General features: G+C 40.2%; 1 long non-coding RNA gene across 2 annotated transcripts in view; it reads left to right on the top strand.

Annotated features, from left to right (window-relative positions):
- Window positions 1-242: 242 nt before the first annotated feature.
- Window positions 243-14,350, top strand: part of LOC121827865 (uncharacterized) — a 35,031-nt gene continuing 20,923 nt past the window's right edge. The window contains exons 1-3 of one of the 2 annotated variants that reach the window (XR_013049679.1): window positions 243-258; window positions 741-805; window positions 6,056-6,160. This is a non-coding gene — a long non-coding RNA (uncharacterized LOC121827865). Of the gene's footprint in view, window positions 259-618; window positions 806-6,055; window positions 6,161-14,350 lie in introns of those variants that run through there. The other variant, XR_013049678.1, reaches the window with a different exon arrangement.

Genomic DNA, 14,350 nt, shown 5'->3' with positions numbered 1-14,350 from the left:
AGGAAACTTTTGCATCAGTGGGGTGTTGTGGAATATTATTTTAAGGTGTGTTTCTTTGTTTATGCTCTGTAACATTTGTTTAATGATGCAAAGATGTGTTATATTTGTTTGATTAAATAAAATTCACCTGCGGTCAAGAGGCTGAGTCAGCAACTAGCTGACAGGAAGTGGTAGGGAGGAGCCAAGTGGAGAAGGACTTTTAAGTGGGGGCGGGGAGAAGGACAAGGGCTCTTTGGGAGACCTGAGCAAGGAGAGGAGGTGAGCTATTTGCTATTCAGCCTCTCTGAGGAGCAGACTTTTACCTCAGCCTCTGAAGCTTGAACTCGTTAGCGGGACAGAGATTTAGATAAGTTCCCTGGTAGCTTTGAAAGAGTTGGTGCCTGAGGGAGCAGAATCCCCTCCGGCTGTGGGCCTTGCAGCGGAACTGTTTCCAGGAGCTGCAGAGGTGCTGATTAGGACAGCTGTGGCTTCAAAGGCAGCAACAGTTTAAAAAAGGACAACAGTGGTGTCACCTGCCACTGGTCCACGATGTGGGGACACCTCCCCTGCTCTCCAGGGTGCAGAGATGTTTCATTTCCCAGGCACTCAGCTCTGCTGACCTGCCAGGAGAAAGAGTAACCCAGTGCTTCTCTGGGAAAGTTGCCTTGGAACAAAGTACTTCTGTTTGGTAAACCACCTGGGATCTATTTCTCTCAGCAATCCCCAAACTTTATACTTCCTTTCTTTCTTTTTCCTTACAGCTTCCATGATGTGTGATAGAAAGGATGAAGGACATTTTTCCCTTGGTCAGAGAAAGAAGTAACTTGTGAGTTTTAGTAGTTTATCTTTTACCTCCTAGAGGGAATGTGTCGATATGAAGGTCCAGTCCAAAAAAATATAAATATTGAGACAGAATTTTAGAGCTGAAAATTACCTAGAATCACCTAATTTGCTTTTTTTTTTTTTTGTCTCTTTTCTGTCCGTCCTTGTAGTGACCGTGTGTACTCTTTCGAAAATGCAGGAACAAGCCATGGCTCGCTCTTTAGGTTCACAGAATGGTGGCCATTGTTATGATATCGCACAAGACAGAAAACACGCTGGGCAGATGGACTGGCAGGGGGTGGGCGGTGGCGCGTCATTTGCAACCCAGGCGCTGCATCCACACAGAAATGAGTTTATTATAATAGAGAGAAAAAGAGAAAGATAGGGAAAGAGGGAAAGACAGAGAGAGGTGTGTGTGTGTGGGGGGGGTCGAGGGTGCACACCTCATGGGAATGGAGAGAAAGAAGAGAGAGAAAAAGGGAGGGGTTTTTCCTTAAGTCAGGCTTCTACGTCAAGATGCAGGGCAGCTCCAAGGGGCGGGCAGAATATTAATATTCCTTCGTTTTGATTATTATAAAAGGGTGAGTTACGATAGCAAGTGGGGGAACAAGGGCATTGAATTCTTGAGACTGCTTCAAGCCGGCAAGGGGCGAAGTGGGGAAGGAGGAAGCCAGGAGTTACACACAGCAGAGGATCTCAGGCGTCTGTTCCTTGAGAGACCTGAGAAAGCCGGTTGCAGCAGTGATGATCCAGGAGCTTGTGGGGAATGGTACACCAAATCAGGAGTACAGAAGCCATGGCGTCTGTTGTTTCTCTGGAGGTCAGGGGGAAGAGAGAATCTGCAGAATGTGCTGGAAAAATAGGTGGGGTCAACAATGGGCTGTGGAGATTGTTAGTTTTCATCAGACCAGATTTCTTGATGCAGTGTTTCCAAGGAGCCTGCAGATATCTGTAAGACAGCTGGAACAGATTTAGCAGAACTTTCCCCAGGAACCTGGAGATATCTGTAAAACAGCTGGAATGGATTTACATCATAGCAAAAAGGTTAAAAGTATTAGGTTATCACAACTTCATTTATCAATGTTAAAACTTTGAAACCTGTACCATGAAGGCTATGAGTGAGGCACATCTGTCCGTAATTTCAACAGGAAATTTATTAATGAGCTATTAAGGTGGATGTAGTCTTGGAATTGGGGTTGTTAAACTGATACCCTAGTCATCAAACATCAGATCTGAGAAGGATAAATTTAAGAAGTGAGACAGCTTTCCAGCCACCTAGGCAGCAATCCCAAGTCTCTCCATGGTCGTTGGGGGACAGAAGCCCCAAAGGCAGTTGTGGTTCAGCTGATAGGCCCAGAAGATCTGACAGATTTTTTTCTGTGGAGTAGAAATTTGGGGAGACTGACCCACCTTGACTTTGCAGTATGGGCAATCGGTACTCTGCTGTTCCACTTATTCACAGTCTGGACAGGATCTCAACTTTTTGCTGCGTGCCTGGCCTTGCCATCAGCTTCCACGTAGAAGTTCTTCTGTGGCCATCTATCTTCTTGGAGAAGATACAGGATGCTGCCAGGAGCCGACATGTCTCTCTATCATAAAAGCTTTTATATTAAATGCCATATTCTCAGATCTCTAAAAGTGTTTGAGGACTAGAGGAGCAAAATCTGCTGATGTGGATATCAGGTTTCCCAGGTAGTTACAGCTTAACGAAGTTAGCAAGGACAGGGAGGTTCACATTCTTAGGCCTGAACAGACCTTGAGTAAGGAGAGACATTTTTAAGCCATTGGCAGTGATACCTGAATCTATTACCATTTTTAAGGCTCTGTAGCTGTAGTTTTGATCTTTGAGTACAGCCAGATTATAATCCTGAATGATTTATGTAGAAATAATCTCTCAAGGTTATATAATACCTCTTTTGTTCTGCATAAAGAAGGTCAAGTATCTTATTGCAATATTTGGTCCAGTTTCCTGGTATATCAATGGGCATTTGGTAGCCATTTGGTCCCCGGTACCAGGGGTTCCACCTTTAACTTGGCCTGTAGCCTGTCCTGAGAACAGGAAACATAGGACAATGCATTCTTCTCCACAGTTACTTCAAGCTGAAATGGGGCGCAGGTGTTCAGGATTCTGGCTAGTCAAAGGTAAGGAGGGAACCCAAGCAATGGGGTATTTACTAGAAGTATGTGGTAATCTGACCTAGCTGTAGAGACAGGAAATTGTTTTGTCTGGATTGGTCCACCATCACCCTTCAGCAGGTCCATGTCTCATAGGTTGAAGTGAGTAGCCAATGCCTGTATGTGTTAGTTGGCCAGATGGAAGCCCACTGAAACAGATACAGACTAGAGACAAGAGTTAAAATTTATGAATTTATTTGGAACCTCTTGGCCCATGGTCTTAGTAACTGGGAAAGAGACCAGGAGAGAGAAAGAAGCAGAAGAATTTGGCAGAGTTTGGAGTTTGTCCATCTAGTTTCCAGTCTTGCTTTGGTCCTGTATGTCCCCCTTATTCCCCCTTTCCTCCTTTTTGGAATGCAATGTATATTCTGTGTCATTGAATGTTGGAAGAAGGTGATCTGCTTTTCAATTTTGATTTTACAAGGGTTATAGTTAAGAGATTGCTAATGAGTCTCAGAAGACACTCTGAACTTTTAAACAGTGTTGAGACTGTTAGTGACCATGGGGACTTTTGAAGTTGGACTGGATGAACATTTTGCATTATGGTATGGCTACATACCATACAAGCCTATGTGGGCCAGGGAGTGGAATGTGGGCGTTTGAATAAGAATGGACCCCATAGACTAATAGATTTGAATGTTTGGTTATCAGGGAGTAGCACTATTAGGAGGTATGGCCCTGTTGGAGTAGGTGTGGACTTCTCGGAGAAAGTGTCAGGAGAGGTGGGTTTTGAGGTTTCAAAAGCTCAAGCCAGGCCCAGTCTCTTCTCTCTTGTCTCTTCTCTCTCGTCTCTTCTCTCTTGTCTCTTCTCTCTCGTCTCTTCTCTCTCGTCTCTCGTCTCTCGTCTCTCTTCTCTCTTCTCTCTTCTCTCTCTCTTCCCTCTCTTCTCTCTCTCTCTAGTCTGGCCATCCAGATGTAAAACCCTCAGCTCCCTTTCCAGCACCATGTCTTCCAGCAGGCTGCCACGCTTCATGCTATGATGGCAATGGACTAAACCTCTGAACTGTAAGCCAGCCCCAATTAAATCCTTTCCTCTGTAAGAGTGGCCATGGTCGTGGTGTCTCTTCACAGGAATAGAATATTGACTAAGACAGTATCATATTGATATTTTTGTGCAAAGTATTTTGATTGACGCTCCTCACACATCTCCCCCTTGTCCTCTCCTGTACCACCCTCTTATATCCTTGCCAGTTCCACTTTTACTTTCACTTACAGTGTCCCTTCATTCTCACTGTCCCTGCTTCTCTTGTTACTTCTCAGTCTCTATCCAGATGTTTACCTGTGTTTAGACCCACCTACATACATGCATACACATGTTACAAACTAGATTCTGCATATGAGAGAAAACATGTAGTTGTCTTTCTGAGTTTGGGTCCCCTCTATTATTACATACTCTTACATATTACATACTCTTACATATTACATACTCTTAACCCCTGAGCCATCTCTCCAGCCCACTATTCATTTCTCCATCCCACTATTCATCTCTATAGTCCACTATTTATCTCTGTAGTCCACCCACTATTCATCTCTGTAGTCCACCCACTATTCATCTCTGTAGTCCACTGTTCCTCTCTCTAGCCCACTATTCATCTCTCTAGCCCACTATTCATCTCTCCAGCCCAATATTCATCTGCTGATGGGTACACATGCTCTTTGGGGAGCACATTTAACCAGAGCACCAGGAAAACATGCAAGTCATCATTAGAACAGAATTTCTCAATCATCTCTCCATTTAGTTGGTTTTTCATCTGTGTTTCAATATTTCTTCACTTAGCTCTTGTAGTTTTAGAGTTAAGCTTTTCCTGGATTATTTACAATTGCGATTGTAACTAGGATAATTGAGGTTATAGTTCAAAGAAGCTATTGCTAGTATATAAGAAAACTATTAATTTTTATAATTGATCTGTCTACATTATTGAACCCGTATTTTACTACTTTAAAAAAGTTATAATCATGTTATCTTTGAAAATAATGTTTTTTTCTCAGTATATTAAATGTTAGTGAACTGAGGTGAGGTAGTGATGGATGTGAGAATTCTTATCTTTCCTGATTGAAGTGCAAATATTTCTAATTCTTTATATATAATAAAGTCTTCGCTGGTGTTCTGGTTAATACATTTTCTTTTTTTCTAAGCTTTCTGGGGAATTTTGTTAATATTTGAACACACACTGAGTCTTCCTATAGTTTTTTTTTTTCAGGAGTTACCATGTCTTGTTATAATTGTGATTTTTTTAAAACAAAATATATTTAAATAATTTAAATTTTATTGAAGTATTTTTGTTGTGGTTTTATTTTATGTGTATTTGACCCTGGTAACTTGTATTTTATTGATGTAAGCATTTTTTATGGTCAATATTTATGAATGTATGATTATTTTTTTACTTAGAAGAAATGAGTGTCCTCTAATCACAGTCAAAATCTTTTACAGAACCTGGTTAGATTAAGATTGTTAATCTGTTATCCAACTCCAATATATTCTTATTTAGTGTCTGTTTAATGTCTTTCTTACTTAGTAAGGTAGTTACTCATCATGCTTCTCAAGGGCATGAGGTCCCCAAGCTCACAGATATCACTACAGAAACCAGAAATGTTCAACACATACGCTTTTCTCTTCAATGGGAGGATTTATACCTGTTTCCACCCAGAAAGCTGGGAATGGATGTAGTTTATTACCTGGTGATCTTTGCTATCTGTAGGACCAGGCCTCACCTAAGTCCCCCAGACTATTATGTTTATACAAGTCTCAGTGATTAGAACCCATTCTTTTTGTTTTGTTTTGTTTTTTCGAGACAGGGTTTCTCTGTGCAGTTTTGTGCCTTTCCTGAAACTAACTTGTTAGCCCAGGCTGGCCTCGAACTCACAGAGATCCACCTGGCTCTGCCTCCAAGTGCTGGGATTAAAGGCGTGTGCCACCAACGCCCGGCTTAGAACCCATTCTTATGGAAGAGATCATTTGTACTTTGCAAAGCACATGTCTTTTACATTTTTATACTTTTCTGTGTTCCCATTAGTCTTAACTTTATACTTCAAAGGCATTTATTTGTTTACAGAATGTTTTCATTCTATTTTATGACAGGCTTTCATTCTGGAACCCAGTTTGGCATAGAATTTACTCTGTAGCTGAGGATGGCCATGAACTTAAAACCATTTTGACACAGCCTATTTAGTGCTGGGATTAAAGGTATGAACCATGATTTCCACCTTATAAAATACTTTTTGACAAATCATTTTATCAGAATGGTAACCTGCTCTCTGTTTATGTGGTGGCTTGTATTCTAAACTCTTCTTGGGGAGATATAATGCTATACCTATTTTTAGTGGAGAGTGGAAATTTGATGATGAAGCATTTATCCAACAATGTGCTCTGATTTTCTTTGCTTCAGAGTTTGTTGTTTAATAAGATTTCCATAGTCTCATAGTTTATGGATTGGCCCATACTTTTGCTTTAAAAAATGCTAATTATTAAATACAATTAGTTCTTAGGTGCTTTATCACTTTGAAACTATGGCAGATAAGTTATTTCTGTGTTCCTTTTTAAATTCTGTTGATAAACACAAGAAAACTGTTTTGTTTATACATGTAACACTTAGTTAACCTATTATATTGTCATTATTTTAGAGATGTTCTAATTCTGTACAGAGACCTATAAAATTTAAACTACACAATGATACCATCAAACATATGAAATAGCTTTAAGTCTCCTACTCAATTTTATGGATACTTTCATCTTTCATTCTATATTGAGTTTTATGGACTCTTGGAGATGATCGTAAATAATAATTATGATTTTTAAATTTTTCTACAACTTGAAATTATAACTGATTCTGTTATATCTACCACTTGGGTGTTAATAAGCAGTTTTTGAGTTACATCACAATCATTGAGAGGCCACTGACCGGATCATGAGGTATATGTCCCCAATCACCGGCTTCATCCAGAAGTGGATTCATATTTGATTACATTATTGAGTGATTGTGTAAGATTTCAGGGGTAGGGTTTACTTAGAGGAAGTTGGTCACTGGGGATGTGCCTTTGAATGCAATTTTTTCTTCGCTTTCTGGACCCCGTGACTCCTGTTGGCTGCTCCCTTCTGCCATTATGTTGTATATGCCTCCCCACAGGCTTTGAAACAGTGGAGCCTGTGCCCACAGACAGAAACCTCTGATTCTTCAAGCCAAGAAGAGCTCTTCCCTGCTTGAAAACTGTTTCCCTCAACAGTGAAATTCTGACTAAAACAACCACTCATTTGTCAACATGGCTCTATTGTGGCTCTTGCTCTCTCTCTCCTTGTCCATTGTCTGACCTTGCCACTTGAGGCTTTAAGAAGTGAATTCCAGGGCCGGGCGTTGGTGGCACACGCCTTTAATCCCAGCACTCGGGAGGCAGAGCCAGGTGGATCTCTGTGAATTTGAGGCCAGCCTGGGCTACCAAGTAAGCTCCAGGAAAGGCGCAAAGCTACACAGAGAAACCCTGTCTCGAAAAACCAAAAAAAAAAAAAAAAAAAAAAGTGAATTCCAGGCAGGGCCGTGGTGGCGCATGCCTTTAATCCCAGCACTCAGGAGGCAGAGGCAGGTGGATCTCTGTGAGTTTGAGGCCAGCCTGGTCTACCCAGTGAGTTCCAGGAATAGAGCAAAGCTACACAAAGAAACCCTGTCTCGAAAAAAACCAAAAAAAAAAAAAAAAAAAGGAATTCTAAACATTAGACAGTTCCTCTAAACCTTTCATTACGACTATCATTAACTACGATTCAATGTATTTGTAGTTTTGTTCTTCTAAAATTTGTATACAGTGAAGTGAACAAATTATAATATGTTCAGTTTTCACACATACACACACTAGAAATGAATATAAACAAACACTAATGAAGATAAAACAATGTTATTGATTCAAAGACTGTCCCATTGTTCTCATCTCTCAGATAGTCAGCTATTGTTTTGAGGGTGTTTTTTTTTTCCTCAAAATTATTTGTTCCAGTTCTAGAGCTTAATATAAATGGAAACGTGGCCTAGGCCATTATTCATGTTGGGTTTCTTTGGGCAATATTTAATATGTATACATTTTATTACATTGACTTTATTCAGTTGTTATATGTTACTATTTTAATAATATTTAATATAGTAAGCCTTTTTATCCACGCTTTTGTCTTTGGCTATTGGAGTAAAGTTAACAAGAATACAATTGTACTATTTTGAAAATGTATTTTCCTATCATCTCTGGCTTCTGTATCCACTAGGGGCTTGAGACATATTCTGTGAGTAAAAACAAACAAACAAACAAACAAAAAACCCCACTATGCTTACTTGTAAAGTGTGATTCATATAAAAGGGGTATAACAATCTTTAAATAAGCAAAATCAATTAATTCACATGTGGTGAATACTTATCGGCTGGTTTTATTGTTTGTGCATTTGTGCCATATTTATTTTGAGTGTTCTCCTAATAAAATTTTCTCTTCCTTATTTTTGAAATATTTTTAAGTAGTTATTTTTTCCCAATTTTCACACACTCCTGTCCTCTCTCACCTGAGATGCTACAAATAGCATCCTAATCAGTCCCTTTAGAATCTCTCCCATGCTAACTAGTCTTTAGGGAACGCCCCTAGACCATCACTTTCCTAATGCAGACCTTTGGTGGCTTCCCACTGCGCTTAGAAAGAAGTCCCGAGTGTGAGCAGAGCCCGCACGTGGTGTTCACTTCCCAACTTCAGTGCATGTTGGATGCTCCCTTTTCTTTAACCATGGTTTTTTTTTTTTTCCCTAAGATGGGACCGTTATCCCTTTTTCCTGCCTGGAACGTTCTATGCAGTTCACACACAGTTCAGATCACACTCATCCTGTCCGAGAGAATCTTTTTATTGACTCATTTTTTGCTTCTTTTAAAGTGCTTGAATACTTACCATTATAGGAAATGTTCTTCTTTGTTATGTGCTTACTTGATTAAGGAAGAAATCTGCGTTCTGTGTTTAATCTGTGGATAAAATTGCTTTCAGCTGTAATTCAGTTATCTATCTCCTGCTCTGTGATGATATATCGGTAGTGTTTATAGTGGTATACAAATACTCCACAGGGAACATAAACATTGACAGTTTTAAGAGAAATTTTCTTCCAGTCCAGTTCCTATTATGTATTCTTTCTTAAAATTGATCTACTCAGAAATCCATCATTCAGATTCTCTAACTGCCATCTATCAGTAGTCTCTACACCATGTTTTAAAATTCAAAACCCATTTCCTGGGATATTAGAAATGTTTTACCTGGAAATGTTAACACTCAGGTAATGAAAGGGGACTTCTTTTGGGCAGCAGCAGATAGTCTTATAGTCCAGGTTGTTTCTAGTTGACTCTTTATAATATAAGGAAAGCTTATTACAATTAAATATACAGACTGCTCTTGCAGAGGACCCAGGTTCAGTTCCCAGCATCCATATATTCACTCACAACCATCTGTAACTCCAATTTCAAGGGATCCAACACCTTCTTCTGGCCTCCTCAGGTACCAGGCAGGCATGTAGTGCACAGGCATTCAATTAGGCAAAATTCATACACATACAATTAAAAATAAATATTTTTTTTTTTTTTTGGTTTTTTCGAGACAGGGTTTCTCTGTGTAGCTTTTGCGCCTTTCCTGGAACTCACTTGGTAGCCCAGGCTGGCCTCAAACTCACAGAGATCCGCCTGCCTCTGCCTCCCGAGTGCTGGGATTAAAGGCGTGCGCCACCACCGCCCGGCGCTAAAAATAAATATTTTTGAAGTGGTCTATCCACAGATAATTCAGAAACTTTAAAGAATTGAACATTTTCTTTATAAGCAATTCAATTCCCCTTCTCTGTGTGTACTAGACTGGCATCATTTAAGAAGTTCCAGTTGAAGAGAGGTTAAGGAGGATTATAGGAACAAGGGGCAGTCAAGATTATGATGGGAAAACCCACAGAGACAGATGACCCGAACTTGTTAGAGCACACGGACACTAGACCAACATCTGGGGAGCCTGCCTGGGATCAAACTAGGACCTCTGTCTGCATGAGGGTATAACAGTTTTGTAGCCTGGTCTGTTTGTGGGATGCCTCACAGTGGGACCAGGATCCGTCCCTGGTGCATGAACTGGCTTTTTGAAGCCCATTCCATATGGTAGGGTGCCTTGCTCAGCCTTGATGAGGGGTGGGGAGAAGGGGGGGTGCCTGGTCCTGCCTCAACTGAATGTGCCAGGCCTCATTAACTCCCCATGGGAGACCTTATTCTTTCTGAGGAGTGGATGGGGGTGGGTTAGGGGAGATGGGGGGAGAGGGAGAAGGGAAGGGAGGGAGAACTGTGATTGGTATGTAAAATGAATAAAAAAATTAAAAAAAGAAATTAAACAAACAAACAAAAATACTAAATATACCTAAAACTGAAAGCAAATGGAAGACAGTGGACCTAAAAGCAGATGATATGTGTAAGACGTGTGTATGAAGCTAGTGCACTTCACTAGTGACTGTGTGATGCCCTTTGCGGGGTTATCCTTGTCCCAGAAGCTGAGTTAGAATAAGCAGCTTGATCTGGAGCCTTCCAGAGGCCCATGCTCAAAGCACATGTCAAGTCAGAGAAGAGAAAGAAGTTAGTTTGGAAAGCTGGATGGAACAGCAATAGTGTATAGGCATGCAGGGGAAAAAAGTTTCCACAAATTCAGATATGCAGAAACTGTAGCTTACTTTGCTGGGGAATAACTATTTTTTCCCCCATCTTGAACTCATCCCGTTAGGAAATGTGAGATTCTTGTGTAAGCCAAATGAGGTCCAGTTGCATTCACACCACTTTTTGATACTTAGCATTCTCACATCCGGCCTCTCTTCTCTGAGGTTGCTTTTGAACATTCAGAGTGTGAGTTTCATCACAGCATCTCTGGGAAGGAGCTGTCTGGTTTTCATGTCTGCTGTCTCCGGTGTTTGCGTTTTGGAACTCAGCATCTGTGCCACCACCTTCTGTTGGCACAGGTGCCCAGTCGTAGTGACCCCTCTGTCTACACCTCTTTTGCTCAGACCTTTCCTCTGTCAAAGCCATGGGGTCCCCTGAATTCCCGCTTCTCTGAGTCACTGCTTAGGCTAGAAACACTATAACCCTCTGTGACCATGGCTGCTTTTGAACCGGCCTCTGTTCCCATCTTCTGTGAATGCGCCTGCTGTTATTTCTGCTCCTCACTGCAGGACCATGTTGCAGCAAGAAAGAACTCAAGATGTACTGAGATCTGTTTACAGATCACTCTAATGTCAATGTACTCCCAGCTCTAACCACGAGTGTGCGTGTGCGTGTGCGCGCGCGCGTGCATGCGTGTGTGTGTGTGTGTGTGTGTGTGTGTGTGTGTGTGTGTAGTACATACCTTCAGTGTATTGAAATCACAATAACAGTTTATCTCATTTCTACTTGACAATTTGATATTTGGTTCCTTATGCCATATTATCTTTTACTGATTAAGGAAAAAATACCTTACATCAATTTTCATCCCTGTACATTCTACTATTCACAATATAGACTTCAAGAAATTTGATTTGGTAATTTAAAAAAAAATCCAAGAAAAAGAAAATTTTCTTTTTTTTCTTTTTTTTTTTAATATTTTCACGTCAAGTGGGAAAATGACATACTACGTTGGAAAGCTACCTCCAAATCCCCACCCTTTGAGAGAGGATTATACATTTTCATTTGCTAAATTATGACCTCCTTCCTTCTGTAGCTCCATGATATCTAGTTACTTTTGTCATATCAAGTATCTTTTTCTTTATAGTAATTAAAAAATGTTGCAGCCTGATTTTAGATACTGACAATGTAAATAGATTTTTATGTTGGATAGGAAGGACTATGAATAGCTGATTACTTAATAAATACCTAGGATGTGATTAAGTTCTTGAGATGAGTCAAAATCCTGCACTGTGTAAGAGGAAATGACTGCAGACAGGCTCCTTCCTTCCAGTTCAGCCTCCACCCCTGTGTCCACGTGACATACAATCGAGTCTCTCTAAGATATTTTATTTTTCTAGTCATTTCCTAATTCTTTCTGTTCACCAGAAATGATCCATTTTTCTCTTCCATTACTCAGTTCAATTATATTCCACAACACCTAGAGGGCCGTTGTCATACCACATGACATTTTATAGATAATCTTGGAATTATCTTCCCTTTAAACCAGCAACTGCTACAATAATTCTTTTGGTGTGTGTTTTTTCCTTAAGGCAATTTATCTTCAGCATTGTCATCTTTATATGAGTGTGGGTGTGTGCATGTGTATGTGTGTGTAAATGCACATATGTAGGTGTCCTTGGAGTTCAGAGTCTGTATTGGATCTTTAGGAGCTGGAGTTAGAGGCAGTTGTGTATGCCTGTCATGAGTTCTGGGAACCCAACTCAGATCTTCTGGAAGAGCAGCAGAAAGTCCTTTTAACCACTGAGCTGTGGTGATATATTGTTTGTAATCTAGGAAATAAAGATCAGAGGACAGAGCTAGCCACAGAGTTAGCCATAGAGGTCAGGCAGTGGTGGCACACACCTTTAATCCTAGCACTTGGGAGGCAGAGGCAGAGAGCTGTCTGGATTTCTGTGAGTTCAAGGCCACACTGGGCTACCTGAGATTAATCCAGTCTAAAAGAGAAACAGAGCCAGGCAGTGGTGGTACACACCTTTAATCCTAGCACTAGGAAGATTGAGAAAGGAAGTGATATGGCTCGGCAGAGAAAGAAATACAAGGCGGTGGGAGACAGGAACCCGCCCTCTTTCAGGCTGAGGAGTTGGTGAGGTAAGAGGTTGTAACTGTGGCTTGTTCTGCTTCTCTGGTTTTGCAGCTTTCACTCTGATATCTGACTCCAGGTTTTTTATTAAGACCAATTAGGATTTGTGCAATTTTATTAAGACCAATTAGGATTTGTGCAACACTCAGCAATCTCTCTAGTACCCTAACATGGTCATTTTTTTTTAAAATGACAGTAAAAACTTTATTAAGGTACACAATATTTTTGGGAACACAATACCACCACATTTCTTTTCTTTTTGTCTAAAATTTAAAAAAGCTTATAACTAATACAAGAAAAACTATCCAATAAGTATATACAATATATCCAGCCAAAAATTACATTAATGATGTCTAGTCCATTAACATTTGACAGATTCAGATAAAAACTCCATTAACATTCCTTTTGTACAAAGTGCTAGTAAATAGCATGGAGTAATTAGTTATATCCACAAGCCAAGAATGTTATAGGCTTATGTGATTTGAAAGAAAATGGCCCCCAAAAGGAGTGGCACTATTAGGAGGTGTGGCCTTGTAGAGTAGGTGTGTTCTTGTTGGAGGAAGTGTGTCACTATGGAGACAGGCTTTGATATATATGCTCAAGATACTACCCTACCATCTCAAACTACTTCCTGTGAGTCAAGATGTAAGAAATCTCAGCTCCTGCTCCATCCAGCACCATGTCTGCCTGCACTTTGCCACACTCCCTGCCATGATGATAATGGACTAAACCTCGGAAACTGTAAGCTGCCAACTCAATACAATGTTTTTCTTTATGAGTTGCCATAGTCATGGCGTCTCTTTACAGCAATAGAAACCCTAACTGAGACAGCCTCTTAAGAGGAGGTCATTTCAGCAGTTTGTTTATGGAACTACCAATATTGTAAGGAGTGGTGAAAGATGAGGTCACAGCTCAGTAGACAAAACACAAGTGTAAGGATCAGAGTGTGGATCCACAGTACCCAGATAAAAAAGCAGATGGGCATGAGAGCTGGCCTGTTACCCCAATGCTCAGAAGATGGGGACTGGAGATCCCTGAGGCAAACTAACTAAAATAGGAAAATTTGCAAGCCTAGATTCAGTGAGAGACTCTGCCTTAGTAAAGAGTGGAAAGCAATTTGCAAAAACCCCCTGAGGTCAATTTCTGGCCCGTCACTCTCTGTCTCTCTCATGTGTCTCTCTCATGCACATGCAAACTTTCATACACACGTGCACTACGTGCAAACATATGCAAAAAAGGAGTGGTAAGATTAAAAATAAAAGAATTATTCATTTTACATTATATATTTATATAATTTTAGATTTAGTTTTTAATTTGGATTAAAATTTTATACCCATGTTTTTGAAATGTTTCATTTCTGCATTTTTTCTGTTTGTTATATTTTTATTAGGCGTTAGTACATGGATAATACTTTTTTATTTGGAATGCACTTGGGAGTCTGACTTCTTTTTAATTTTTTTTTATAAGCCCTTTGAAGCTGTCTGGTCTTAGAGCTTTCTTTGCCAGAAGGTTTTCAAGTACAAATTTAATTTCTCTAATACATACAGGGTCACACAGGTTATGTGTGAGTTTTACTAGCCTGTGCCTTTCAAGGAATTTGTCTACTTTTTTTTTTGTTTTTGTT

Source organism: Peromyscus maniculatus, chromosome 3 (assembly GCF_049852395.1).
Source record: "Peromyscus maniculatus bairdii isolate BWxNUB_F1_BW_parent chromosome 3, HU_Pman_BW_mat_3.1, whole genome shotgun sequence".
In the NCBI taxonomy this organism is placed as follows: Eukaryota; Metazoa; Chordata; class Mammalia; order Rodentia; family Cricetidae; genus Peromyscus; species Peromyscus maniculatus.
This window is presented reverse-complemented; position numbering and strand designations above follow the sequence as displayed.